Source organism: Stegodyphus dumicola, chromosome 3, assembly GCF_044657685.1.
Source record: "Stegodyphus dumicola isolate Sdum_Otavi_A_Nest chromosome 3, ASM4465768v1".
Taxonomy (NCBI): domain Eukaryota; kingdom Metazoa; phylum Arthropoda; class Arachnida; order Araneae; family Eresidae; genus Stegodyphus; species Stegodyphus dumicola.
In genome coordinates, this window is record NC_140770.1 from 77,541,087 (window position 1) to 77,555,367 (window position 14,281).

The 14,281-nt window shown below is 32.1% G+C and overlaps 1 protein-coding gene across 8 annotated transcripts in view; it reads right to left on the reverse strand.

Moving 5' to 3' along the window:
- Positions 1 to 14,281, reverse strand: part of LOC118187993 (latrophilin Cirl-like) — a 1,172,776-nt gene that overhangs the window by 302,257 nt on the left and 856,238 nt on the right. The window lies entirely within an intron of this gene.

Genomic DNA, 14,281 nt, shown 5'->3' on the forward strand with positions numbered 1-14,281 from the left:
ATTCTAACTTGCAGCCGGTACAAAGCTGCAGATAACATTATGCTGGGGCATTGCTATGCAAGTAGAGTAGTAGTTCTATTTTTCTATTTCGATTAGCAAAGGAAATGTAAACACTATTTGCATATAATCATATACAGAAAAGGGAAAAAAAGGTCTTAAATGTCTAAATATTTTATTTTCATTTAAAAAAAGGTCTCGTGTGCTGTATCTAGCATTTTCCTGAGAAATGCTCTCGGATATTATTTTTTTCCTAAAAGTATTTCACAAAAGTAAAGATAAGATAAATATGCCCAGAAATATGGTAAATTAAAAATATAATTAAATAAATTCTTAACAAACTAATATTTGAGGATTAGACTGAAAAACATTTGAACCATCTCTACTTATTTATTTATCTGCAAATAGTAGTCTACGACCCATTTATGCCATTAATCTTCTAATTCCCCAGCGTGTTTGAAACACTAACCCAATGAAAACCATTACATGCAGCGCATGTGTAAAGATATTCAGTATTCATTGGTCGTCAAGAATTATAAAGAGAACTAATTAAGTGAATTCCTGAATGCAGAATGAATTACTGAAACAATCAGTTCCAGTCAGTAGACGGAAATGGCCATTTCTCGGAATACAAATTGACCATTTTCACAATGATGTTACATATGTAGGATCTACTAAATTCAGGATAAGAAAAAATACGAAACTCTATCTATAAAAACTACGTCCAAAAAAAACATTCTTTGTTGATTTAAAAAAAAAGCATTCAAAGAGAAATACTAATTCTTCAAGTTAAAATTGAAATGTATTTCCAAGATGTAACAATAAAAATTAAATAAAATAATTATCATACACAGTGCCACAATCAATGCGCAGCATATGTGTATACAATAAAATTATTAATAGTTCATGCATCTGGGTAATGTGTTTCCGTAGCAGACATTATTATACGAGTAAATCATTGTTATTCATTAGATTATCATAACACTAATGAACTAAAACAGACTTAATTTATTAAAAGCTAAAACAGCATTCATGCTCATAAGATTCATCCTTTGCATCTGAAAAATATCATGAGTTTGTAGTATCAAAAAAAGAACGAAATAAGGCGTTTAAAAAAATACAGACAGATAGAAAGAAACTTCAAAAAGAGATTCTAATTTTATTTAGCGAAAAAGTTCTAGCCGTTGCAAATAAAGATCAGCAACACGATATATTTCATCGCAAAGACTGTTTTATAAGTTGGCAATAATAAACATTATTTCTACTTCGAAGAGACGTGAAATACATCTACTTTATATATATATATATATATATATATATATATATATATATATATATATATATATTAATTCCTCCTCGCGTGCTAATCAAAATCCCTAATCAATTAACCCAAGCCATATAATGTTTTCATTTTTTTACAAATTTATTTTTATTAAAAACACTTTTTTTAATGGTCAGCTAATTTTTTTCGAGACTCAAATTTTAGCTCAAATTCTAAAACTGTTATTCTTTTTAGCTCAAATGCTAAAACTGCGAGTTAATTTTATAATTATGTGAGGAATATTTACTTGTACATACGTATGATGTCCATATTGAAAAGCAAATGAAATATTCCGATTTTGGTTGAAATATAAGCGCCGAAAAAGCTCACAGAATTTTATCTATAATAGAATTTATACTAGTCAGTTCCTACCAGTACATTATCAGCTGGAATAAAAAAAAAAATCAAACCTGATAATAAATATAAAACTCTGCTTCATTTTTTTTATTTACAAATATATGAAATTACATAATAAGACATAAATTCTCTGTTTCTTTCTTCATTTTTATTTAAACATTAAAAATCTTTACTATTTCATTAAAATTTAAGAAAAAATAATAAGAAGATATCTTCATTGCTTCAAAAAATTGAAGGGAAAAAAAAAAAGAAAAAACGAATCCTTACTGCTGAAATAAAATTGAAAAATAATAATAACAATATTTAAAAGTTTTTCTGTCTAAAATAAAACTACAAGAAACAATAAAACAAATAGAAATAGTAAAAACAAAGAAAAAAAGTAAAAAGAATTTTATTTTTATTAAAAACACTTTTTTAATGTTTCCTTACTATTTAAATAAAATGAAACAAATGGACAAAACTCCTTACATATTTATTTTTAATTCGAAACAATATCTGGCTAACTATTCGGAATCAAATTCTCCCCTAAATATTAATGGAACGAGCTACCTTTAATTACAAAAAACAACAATAATTACTTTACTATAAATGTAACTATTATTTTTAGTAAAACATAATATTTCACAGTTAATAGGCTACGTTTATATATTCTGGGAAGAACAATCTAAGAAGCGGAGAGCATGGCCGCATAATCCTGCAAACTGCTTCCCTTTTAACGGCCGAAGAAGAATTGCTTTGTTTATTAGGGTTTATTGATTCGAATATTTGCGATGAGGAGTTAAGCCTTTTCTTCTCGCCCAGGCCTTTGTTGTCTTTGTTCGATGGAAAGAAGCATTCATCCTCTTTTGTGATTGGTTGTTTGAGGCCAAGAAAGGAGAAACTTGCGCAGCTGTTTCACGGAGGAACTATCATATAAATTAATCTTTCCAATAAAATTCAGCAATGTTTTCAATCATTCTCTTTTTGGCAAGATAATTTAAATTTAATACTGAAGCGTATTTATTTGCAGTAACTTTCATTTAGTACAATTCATTCTTCTCATCGCGTATGCAGCACTCACTCGCTTGCAAATGAATTTTGTAGAAACATGATTAATAGTAACATTAAATTAAATCTATAATAAGCGATACTTTAAAAGACAATTCAGTTTTTTAAACACCACCAACAGTTGTGGTTTCTCTTGATCCAGCAGATGTTTGGAATTTAGCTCTATATACAAGATCTTACAGAATGAATGCTAATATTTCATGATGGCCTTATGAAGGTGTATTATGTGAAATGGATTGTAAATTGCTCTTATTTATTTCAGTAATAATCATGTGTAGGACCTTTTCTTTGGTGTGTGTGTTTTGTGAACACATCACTACATATAATCCGTGCGTGACACATAAACACATTCGAAATCTTTCTAAGGTCAATGTTTGGTGCGAGCTAATAAGTAACGATACTTTTAGCTATTCTTTCTCTGTTAAAACGAACATCAACTTCAGTATGTACTTAGACATGTTACAGATCTTTTTGTTCTTTCAAAAAGAACCAACGGAAACACAAAACGCTTAGCTGCAGATCACCTTACCAACAACATGGAGAACCGAATTTTTTATCTGCGGGAAGAGTTGAAATATTAATTTCCAGAATGAAGTATTATAAAAAAATGACCTGTTGCATGCCCACAAGAAATCTTCATTTTAACCTAGTAGATTATTTCTTCTAGGGCTTTGTCAAAAGTGAAATTTACAATAAAAGGAACTTATGACATTGACTATCTCAAAGAGAACCACACAAGCAATGGCAGGCGTTACGCCAAACATTCTCGCCAAAATATGAACCCAAACTGAAAACTGTAACTTATTCCTTTTTTAATAATCTTTTTGAAGGACTGAATTTAAAAACAAAAACATTCTTGACCCATTTCACGTAATATATACTTCACAAAAACATCAGATTCCACAATTCGATTCTCGGAGACCATTTGTATACAGTTCAATAGATATTTTGTTTAAGAGAAAAACACAGACGACCATTCTGCATCAAATATAAACCGATTCGTTTTTAAGTATACGTGATATACGATATTAGACACCTTTTACAAACTAAAATAATGCTGTCTACAGCACCTATTACATGAGTTCATTATGCTACATCAATCAGACAGCTTATATCAATTACATAAAAAATTATATAATCACTGAATACCTGGTGACCTGCGGGTTCACGGTCATTGAAGTCAGGTAATGGAGTAAATTTTGGCAGATAATAATTAATTAAAATATAATTAAATCCAAAGACAATACTGATCATCAAGCTTGTTGGTAACTAGTAACATATAGGTTGACAGTCACTGACAGTTAACCAACCGTAGGTCACAGATGTCGGGCAGCACAATAAATTTAAAGAGATTATTAAAGTAAAATTAAAACGGAAGACAACAGTGACCGTCAATGTCATCTCAAAGGTCAAGTCGCCAATAAGGGGTACTGCAGTAAATTTACACAGATTATTGAAATTAAACCAAAGAACACTAGTGACCGTCAAAGACATTGGGCATCGGTGACCCGTAGGTCACTAGTATATGGTGATGCAATAAATTTAAATAAGTTATTAAAATAAAATTAAAGTAAAGGATATAAATGTTGGTGCGCTTACAAATCTCGCAGTTAGTTGAGCAAAGTAATGTTTTAAATTGAAAATTTAATTAAAAAATCTAAATGAATATCAAATAGCAACACTTCCGAAAAAGCTGGCAACCTGGCATGTCATCTAAATTGTGAACGAACCATCTTTTGCTCAGCAAACGAACACTTAGCAGATTACTCGGTTGATACCTATAATTTTCTGGTAGCATATCGAAACGATAAATTTTAAATAAATTTAAAATTAAATTTTTTAAAAATTTTAAACTAACTTATAGACATCTCTTATTAATAAAACGCAACATACAATTTTTAAAAAAGCTATTAAGTCACTCAGCTCCAAATTTGTGATACACATAAATTATAGCTTAATTATCTGATGAGTAAATCTATCACTGCGTATAACTTTAAAATAAAAAGCGTTAAGCCTTCCATTAACGTGCTAGCCCATTTACATGTATATAAATTTAAAGAAAAAAAAAGGGGGAAAGTAATTACATCAAACAAATGACCAGAAATCAAATGCATTAAAAAAAACACCTAAAATGCACATAAACTACTTCACAAATCATTTTAACACCGCAATAACTGACCATTTTCATTCACCCGAGAATGAATAATAAGAGCATTAGCTTTATTTTAATATACAGAAATTTCCTATACCCAGGATAAGGAAATTACACACATTTTCCTAGCAGATTCGTGCAGACAGTTTCCTACACACATAATGCAAGAGTTTAAATTATTGCCATTTTGCGTTAGAGAAAATGTTTAGAAAAGAAAATAAATTAAGATTCGCCATCTTGTTGATTAATACCCTATTTTGTTTAAAACTTCATTTTTTCATAAAGAATAAAACGGTGGAAAAATTCCACATTATTCCGAAAGAAACTGCATTAAGAAACCAAATTTATTAGAATCTTTTGTGAAAGAGGAAGAAAAACAGCGAACGGTAATCCATTCTTTCAGTAAAGGATTAAGACTAACAATGCATATTTGAGTTAAAATATTCAAACTATAAATTCACGAGCGCTAACGACTGCTGCATATTGTCTTGGGGATTTATTCTCTAATAAAACTATTCTTCCGTTTTTAAATTGTCTACTATACGTCACTACAGATACGCTTTCTAATAAAAAAATAATATATAAATAACATAATATGAAATCAATTAATAATATACAGAGATTGACTCACTTTGGGAGCATAAACTAGTTTCAAACCATAATACTCTTTAAATGAATTATCGCCGAGTCTGAAATTAACGACAAAGTCTTGGAAAGGTTTCAAAATAATCTTTTTATTTAAACACAGACGTGAACATAAATGCACTTCTTGTGCTCACAGCATCAACCACCACTTGCGGTGACATGACTAGAATAACAGTCTAATTCAAATTAAAACGTAGACTTGCAGTCAAAGATTACATAATTATTATCCTAGAAGAGCTCTTAGTGTCGAAACGATAATTTATGTCGAATCACTTTTAAAGTCAGAATCACTTTCCAGATTTTTGCCCGCAAATATTATCGCCCTGTATTTTATTTAAAGAAACTACTTAATGAAATCTCTACATGAACGTATTTATGTTACTCGCACTATGAAAACAGCTGTACGTAGATTAATCAAATTTTGAATAACACGGTCCTCCGCACGATATTTAATTTCTTTAAATATAATGCAGGGTTCTAATATTTGGTGGCAACAATTTGAAAAGTGTAAGGCCGTTTATAGTGAACCAACGAAAGTGCCAAAACAAAATTAATAGCCCTTCTGGGCAATTTGCCTCTTTTCGGCTAAAAAAAAAGCATTATAATATAAACAATGTATAAAACAATGAAAACTAAATACATTTCTAAATATGAATGATGTTTACAAAAAAGTGCAGATTAACGTTCCATTCCACGAAAATTAAGAAGGCGAAATTTTAGACTAAAAGATATATTTAGATCAAAACTAAACGAAAAGTTTGTCTACGGGGTGAAATTCTTAGGTAAATTTGACATGGAATCCATATCTCACTAAACTCCTCATAGGGTTAAAGGTAAAAAGAAAGGAAGAATGAATTCTTTCTATTTACTTCAGCGGATACACATCCCAGAAATCAAATTTAAATTTTCTATCGCAACACCGCAGCCCGGATCTGCATTTAGAAAAGCGATCTGTCACAATAATGCCGTCTAGTAGAAGGAACCCGTGGGGGATTTTGGAGAAAAATGAGCGCCAGATAAAAGAAATGGAAAATAAAAAATACAGAGCGCAGAAAATGTTTTCTCAAACCGATAGATGGCGCTACGCGTTAAATTCTCCAATATGCCTTTTTTATTATTTATTTAAGAAAGAATAATTTTTACTTTCATTTTGGCAACAACTTCCTGAAGCGTTGATTGAATATTCATGCAATCAAATAACCGCACGTAATTTAAAAGTTCACTTCATTCAACATCTGAAGATTTCCGTACGTGGAATGTAAGGAACGTGTAAGGTATGTGGAATAACGGTGGATGTATTCGAAGATTTATTTAAAGCAAGAAGATCTCATGAGATACACACCACGCGGTTGATTCACATTTTTTGCTATCAGAAAAGGGTAAAAGAAGAATAAAATATTTTTCAGAAACGGGAATATTATTTCTAAAGCTTAGCGTGGGACGGTAAAAATGGAATATTTTAAAAGTTATTTTGCAATGTCATTTTCGACTACACAATTCTGGTTGTCAAAGGTACATTTTATATGTTTAAACGATGTTATCAATATGTTTAAACGATGAATTAAAATTCAAATTTAATAACTCACGCAATTATCAGTTTCACTGAAATGCAGAAACAGTAATTTTATGGCCAAGTTTTATTTTTAAGGGAAGAGATTTTTAGCATCTGGAAGCTTTACTTCACCTTAAAAAAAAAAAAAAAAAAAAAAAAAAAAAGTATTGTGAGTAAAAAAAAAAAAAAAAAAAAAAGTTTCTGTTTTGATCTGATTTACAATAATCACTTTGGTATGCTGTGAATTAAATGTATTTTAAATTATACCTTTCGGTTATATTATAAATTTTATATATTAAATATATCACTCAAAAATAAAAAGATTTATACCAATTAAAGGATTTAGGATTTAATGTTATCCTTTCGCTTATTACTGAATTATAATTAGAAAAATAAATTGCAGGAACGACAATGTATTGGAAGATGTGGTGCTGATCTGCGCTGAGAAATGGCTATTTAAGAGCTCGCGTGAAATATAAACTAAACATATGTTTTGCATAATGACAATACTTGGCAATTTGAATGCATGATAAATACATATCAATCTAATTAGATATAGTAATGCTAGTTATTAAACTAACATACTGCATTATGTTACGTTACGTTATTAGACTAATATTAGTATTAGACTACGTGTATACGAGATAAATACCTGTATAGTCTAATACCGTACACAGATGTCTTAAACAATTATTTTCCAACTATGATTTTATGAATATATGAGTAATACAATCAGTTCTGGAAGTGTAACTTCGTGGAGGAAATTATAACGCAAATATGGTACATGTCTGATCATGTAAAACTTTGTAGTTAAAATTAAACATGTGTAAAAAACTTCATAATTTGCTGTAAGTTGTAGATTAATGATTAAAGTACTGCACACGTAATTCGGGCTTTCAGAAAGGATTTTACCAAAATTTTCAAGGAAATACCTTTCGCATTACTCAGGCAGTTTTTAAGTGCCTGAGTAATAAATTATCTGTCTAACTACTGCTACCCCAAAGCCCCGTAAAATGTCCAAAAACGATTTGGAGATGACCCCATTCGCTTAAATAGAATAGTGCAGCAAGCACTCAGCAAAGGCTCTTTGCGTCTGGAACAACACAAATTGCATTTCTCTGTGAACCTTTCCGCCAAAGCTCTTACGGACAGAGCATGAGCAACGCTGTCAGATCTTATGGATTAGCATGTGCAAAACTACTGAAATAACATTTCGTTTCTCTACCTTCTTCCTTTTTTTCTGCGGGGAGGGGGGTGACGAAGTTAATGAAATGCAATCAAGAATTCCAAAACCTGAGAACTTAAAGAAACAGCGAAATATTATCGTAGCTTCTTTCTTTTATCATTATTATAACTGTTATGAATTTTGTACATATATGTAAATAATTTTAGTGAAATTAGAGTGGTGTGTTCCCCCCCCCCATTTTAATAATGCAACATGAAATGCTTGAAAGAGACGAAGTTATGCCGGATAAATAAGAATACAGGGGCAAGTCTATTTAATATTGAGTAAATGGTTATCTAGTCAAATTGGCGAGAAATCGCCAAAACTCAACAAACCTGGTAACTATTTGGCGATATTTTGTCCCGGTCATTGTATAACTGTAATGGCTATTGCAAATGAATAAATATAATTAATTCCTATATGTAACTGTAACCGTATTCGGCCCTCATATACTCTTCTGTAATATCGAGAGGTGGAAGGTACTAGAGATTTTTTGACGGCCGGGGGAACTATATAAAACCGAGAAGAGCATAAGTTTTGCAGTTGTTATTTCAGAGCTGAAATCGAAGAAACTGAGATATCTCCATGTTAGCTTCGATCTTTAGATGCGCTTTGCATTGCGGTGTGTTTAACGTTCTTACTATTTTGAAATGTACTGCTCATTGTACTCTGTCATACTCTGAAGAGCTGTACGAGTATTTTTGCGAAAAGATGCAGAATTGTGAAGTGTTTCTTTTTGTAAAATAAATTTTATCAAGCAATCATCGGTTCTGTGCGCATTCAGTGTATTACGAACCCGTACGCACGCAGCATTATAATTTATTTATTTTATTCGTAAGTGCTTGAAATAAGATAAACGCAAAAATGTATCAGGTGTGGGTAAGAATTGAAAAGTAATCATTAATTTACAGTTCAATCTTTAAAAGAAAGAAAAGAAAAGAATATAGTGCAGCAGGGAAATTTAGAAACCAGTAAACATTTAAAAAGAATTTAAGTGCTTTTGCTATGTATAACAGCTCACTCAAAAACATAAAATGCATAAAGCAAAATGTTTCTTTCAAAAGAATATTATTATATGTCCACCACACTTTTGATGTCTTAAGTGATGCTAAACTTTCTCAAATCCTTCAAAACATGCTTGTTTATTGTTTATTTTGAGCATAACAAAGCAGACAGCTACCTGCCGAAGAATTAGAATTAGAATGCCTTCTGGGGGACTTCATAAAAGAAACTGGCTCGTAATTAAGTTTCACACGGAGAAAATTATGCAGACATCAAGTATTTTCATAGGAATTCCAGCTCAGGTCAAACTACCAGTTTTCAACAGTAGTTCAGCGGTGAAATACTTACTTTAACATGTAGAACCTTATTATGAGATTATATGAACAATAAATTTAATTTAAGGCGGTCGATATATAGCACTGGTCCATATATATTTCTGTAGAACTTTGTTTGACACGTTCTGTCGCATAACGGTAAAGATTACAATAATTAATAGATCGTATTGGCGCATATATCTCTCGGTAGTAAACTGTTTGCCCATCTTAGATCTAAACGTAAAAGATCAACAATTTATAATTCTTATACAGAATACTTTAAAACTCATACGGAATATACATAGATATATAAAGGTTTATAAGTTTATAAGATTATAAGTTTTATCAATCACCTGTTGCTTGATATAACCGAAATTAACTAAATTTGAAATTACTTTCTTTCCAAAAGACAAAACATGCTAATTATTGTTAAGTTTGAATTCAGGTACTTTAATTTCTTCAACTGTTGAATAAAATATAAAAATGTTTAACAAAAACATGTTTAACAAAAAAAAATTTTGTTATAAAACGAAATGACATACGCGCCAGCAGTAACATTAAAATGGATGAAAGAAAACAGACTGGGGAAAAGAAGACGAAAAATGAACGTTCTAGTTAAGACTCTATCTAACAGCGGGAGGTCTTTTAAGTACCTTTCACATTTTAAACCCCTTTAGATACCAAACCCATTCTGCTCTTTCTTTAGGAAATAAGTATCGCCTTATTATATCCCCCGACCCTTTCTCTGGAGTTAAAAAAAAATACGTAAAAATAATGAAAAAAATGCGTTAAGGAAATAAGAAGGATGGGGAAGAACCTCGAGCGCAGGATAGAGAGAGGAAAAAAAATTCGCTTAAGCGAGCAAATTTCAGGCAAAGAGAGAGGCTTTAGTTCAACAATGGTGCCTACACTCTTTTCTCTGACGTTCCTTCACTCTGTCTATCTCTATCTTTCGCTCTCGCACTCTTCCCCATTTGTTGCTGACCGGGGCAATTCTAAAAAGCTGTCACTTTAAATTTTCTTTCCCTGAAGGCGCTATAACACCTGATCGATATAACAGTCCTTCAAGGTGGAAATCATGCTTGCAAAGTGTTACATCTGTTTTGGACGTCGAGAATTTTATCAACATCGTGGGCGAAAATGGCAGGCGGTTCGGCAACCGTAACAAACATATCTTTTTTCTTGTCTGTTAATACTGCCAGAATTTCACTTGTTTGTGAAACCTATTCGGGAAAATCGGCGCATAAACCTCTATGTGTACAGAATGTGAATATAAGCAAGTTGTACAGCACCAATAAATGAAAGAACTAACGGAAAAATCACCAGAGAGATCACCAGACCATGTCCTACTACAAAGTCAGACTTCTGACGATTTGGTTGGACAATTTAACTACGGGAAATCACATCACAACTGTCTTCACGTGGTGGTGAAGGGATGAAGGTATAAAGGTATATAACTATAAAGATTAAATAATTATATGTGTCGATTCACAGTATTTTGTTATGGGTTGGCCACAACACATTGCCAGGACTTCGTTAACCATTACTCCAATTTTATTGCTTAGTCTGTAGTTCTGTGCACGTAAAATTGCAGTGTATTCTAATTAATTGATATTTTGTCCATTTTGCAGACGAAACAACTTGGTTGTCAACTGGACAAAGTTGATATTTCTGGCAAATTCTACAACGAGAATACGAACCAGTTTCCCTTGAAAATTACATCATGAAGACATCCCTTCTTTAAGGCAAATAAGCCTTGGCGTGTTTTGCTGTAACCCGAATACCTCCTGGTCCGAAATCCGGAACATCTTGCTCTTCGAGTTAATCGAGGAACAAGCAGAACAGAAACAGCGAAAGCAATTTGTATCATGCACGGAACCTAATATCATTGCTAAAAGTACAGCAAGGAAATGGTTTCACGAAAAAGCAAGTTTATTTATTACATGGATCTATATTCAGGAAACTGTCAAAACTTGATGAAGATCCCTTAAATCCATATCCTCACAAGAATCCCCGCAAAAAGAGCAGGAATTGGCATAAGTTACAAATCGTAACCAATTAACCATTTGAATTCGATGAGTAAAGCAGAAAAAACACTATGAACCTATGCACCGATCCAATAAGTTCAGTTTGGCTTGCATCCATAGAAGGAATGCTGCAAGATTTATTTTTAATTATCATGCTATTACGTTAATCCTTCGCTGTATCTTCCATTTATTCTGTTTTACCAGAATGTAAATTAGATGGAGTTCAAACAGAAAACTAAGATGAGGTTTAGAGAGAGAGTTTGGCAACGCACCACGAAGGCTGTTTCTCTCGTGAACTAGTTACCAATTCTTCCATTTTCGGCAATTTTTTTCGGGGGGAGGGAGTATTTAATTAGCATTTCTGCTCAGAAATCTCGAATAATGTGGACCGGTTTTGTGTAATTATTAAATCTATTTATTCTGTTGTAAACATTTAATCTTTTTCCTAGAACCTCAAGGAGCTGTGGATAAGCTTTGTTAAATTATAACTGTACCTATAAGTCGTAGCATTAACAAACTTTTAATGAAATTTAAATCTTTTCACTGCGCTTCTTATACTTCTAGAGTTAGGAGTCTTCTTCTAAGTTAAATTGCGAAGACGGTAAGTCAGCCGTATCGCAGAAAAAGATAAACAAGCTGTGGTTTAAAAGCCATTTAAATTTCTTCGATGATGTACGATCAATCCGTATCTAGAAGGGAAAAAACAGAGAACGGCCTTGAAATTCATTAGTCGTCATTGATGTTTTCCTCGCGAGATTTCTAAACAATACATAATTACTTCCCATAACCATGTATGAAGTCCCTTAATAGAATTCAGTCTCCCAACAGTAAAAACAAGCAGTAGACATAACATCCTGTTTGCATTGGCGACAACCTGAAATTTAAAAATAAATACGAGAAACATTTGTCGCGTCTAGTTTGTAATTAACATTACAAATGGCTCGTAGCCGATAAACAACATCTAAATAGTTTCTCATCATTTCGATGCAAAGATATGTCTTCTCCTAAAAATATAAGACTCTACGAGTATGTTTAAATTTCAAATCTCATTTTAATTACATTCAATTATACGTCTGCGTAATTTCACATAATATTCCTAATAAAGCTATGGTAATCAAAGTAAAGCATGTTCCCTTGCGGTTAATCCTCATACAGAGCTGATTGTTGAAGACTGAAATTGCCAAGTAAGGATTAAGTATCATGAATTTTATTAATTTCCTCCTTTAATGAACATTCTCAAATAAAGATTTCTCCAAAAATCGCCAATTGTACGCAGTCAGCTGACTGAAATTAAGGCACGGTATTCTTTCTCTTTCGCTCTCCGTGTATGCTTATTTATATTTCTGTTAAAATTTACAATGACTATCCTATCCACTTCAATAGTGGAACTTTGTATAAGGGATGCTATGTCATTGTGTACAACAAACTACTTTACTTCATTTGTTAAACTATAATTTCAGTTTAAAAATTTCAACTGGTATGAGCAGAACAGATATAATTGTAGAAATTTGTAAAACTGTTTTAAATCCTTATAGTTAAAAAAATGCGACTTACGGAGAAAAATTATCCAAAAGTTAAGTGTTTTTTGCATTTCACAGGCGGCCGAGCGGCAAAGTCTCTATACACTGGTACTTCGACCTGGGTTCGAATGGGTTGCCTGCACGGACGATTCGTGGTTTTTCCATATGTAGCATGGTTATGAGGCAGTTTCCTTCAGAAAGTCCTCAACGAAGGCATTCGGATACACCAAGCAGCGGAACAGTAAAATCGCCTGAACACTGGTAGTTCGATCTGGGAAGTTTGAGAACGAGGTTCGAATCACGGGAAGTTTGAGAACGAGCTGGCTGCATAGGCATTTTCGTGGTTCCCCTAATGTAAATATCAGCCAATTTCGATCCCCGTAATATCAGCCAATTTTCCTTAGAAAGTCCTCTATGAAGGCTCCCCTCCTCTTAGGTAGATAGGCGTCGAATATATTGCCATAATCAAAGTAAACCAAACCTTTCACCTTATGAATCATGGAAATAACATCATGTTTCATCTATACATTTATCGAAATTCTTCACTATCTTTAGGAGTGCATCCAATTTGGAACAAAGTAACCTTCCACCGAATATAGGCATCTGGAAGCCCTAGTTTAGAATCTGAAATTTGGTTTATTATCGATTTTAAATTTTGTAAAACTTCAACGAATTTTTTATTAACAAACTCAACGATTTCAAAACGAGCAATGGTAAACTGTACGGGTTAGAAAAAAAGATTATCTCCAACGCGCCAGTCTGTGTATCGGAAATTCTAAAGATATGCTCATTTTAAAATTATTTTGCGATATTGCTGTTGAATTTAATTTTATGTTTTAAGTGCAAAGAACATTTAATAAATAAAGGTGACACACAAAAGGTAAAAAATTTGGGGGCGTAATGTAACTGAAAGCTTTCAGATTTTTTATTTTCATTTATTTTTATTAAGCTGCTTATTTCAAAAACAGAATTTTCATTCATAATATTTTCGTTTGATTTTCATATGTAGCAGAGTATGTATGTAAAACCTGCATGTATTTTTAAACAAACAATGAATTTGAAAGACTGACGCTGTATTAACAACTCCCACGAGTCGTAGCAAAAGCTATCCAGATACATACT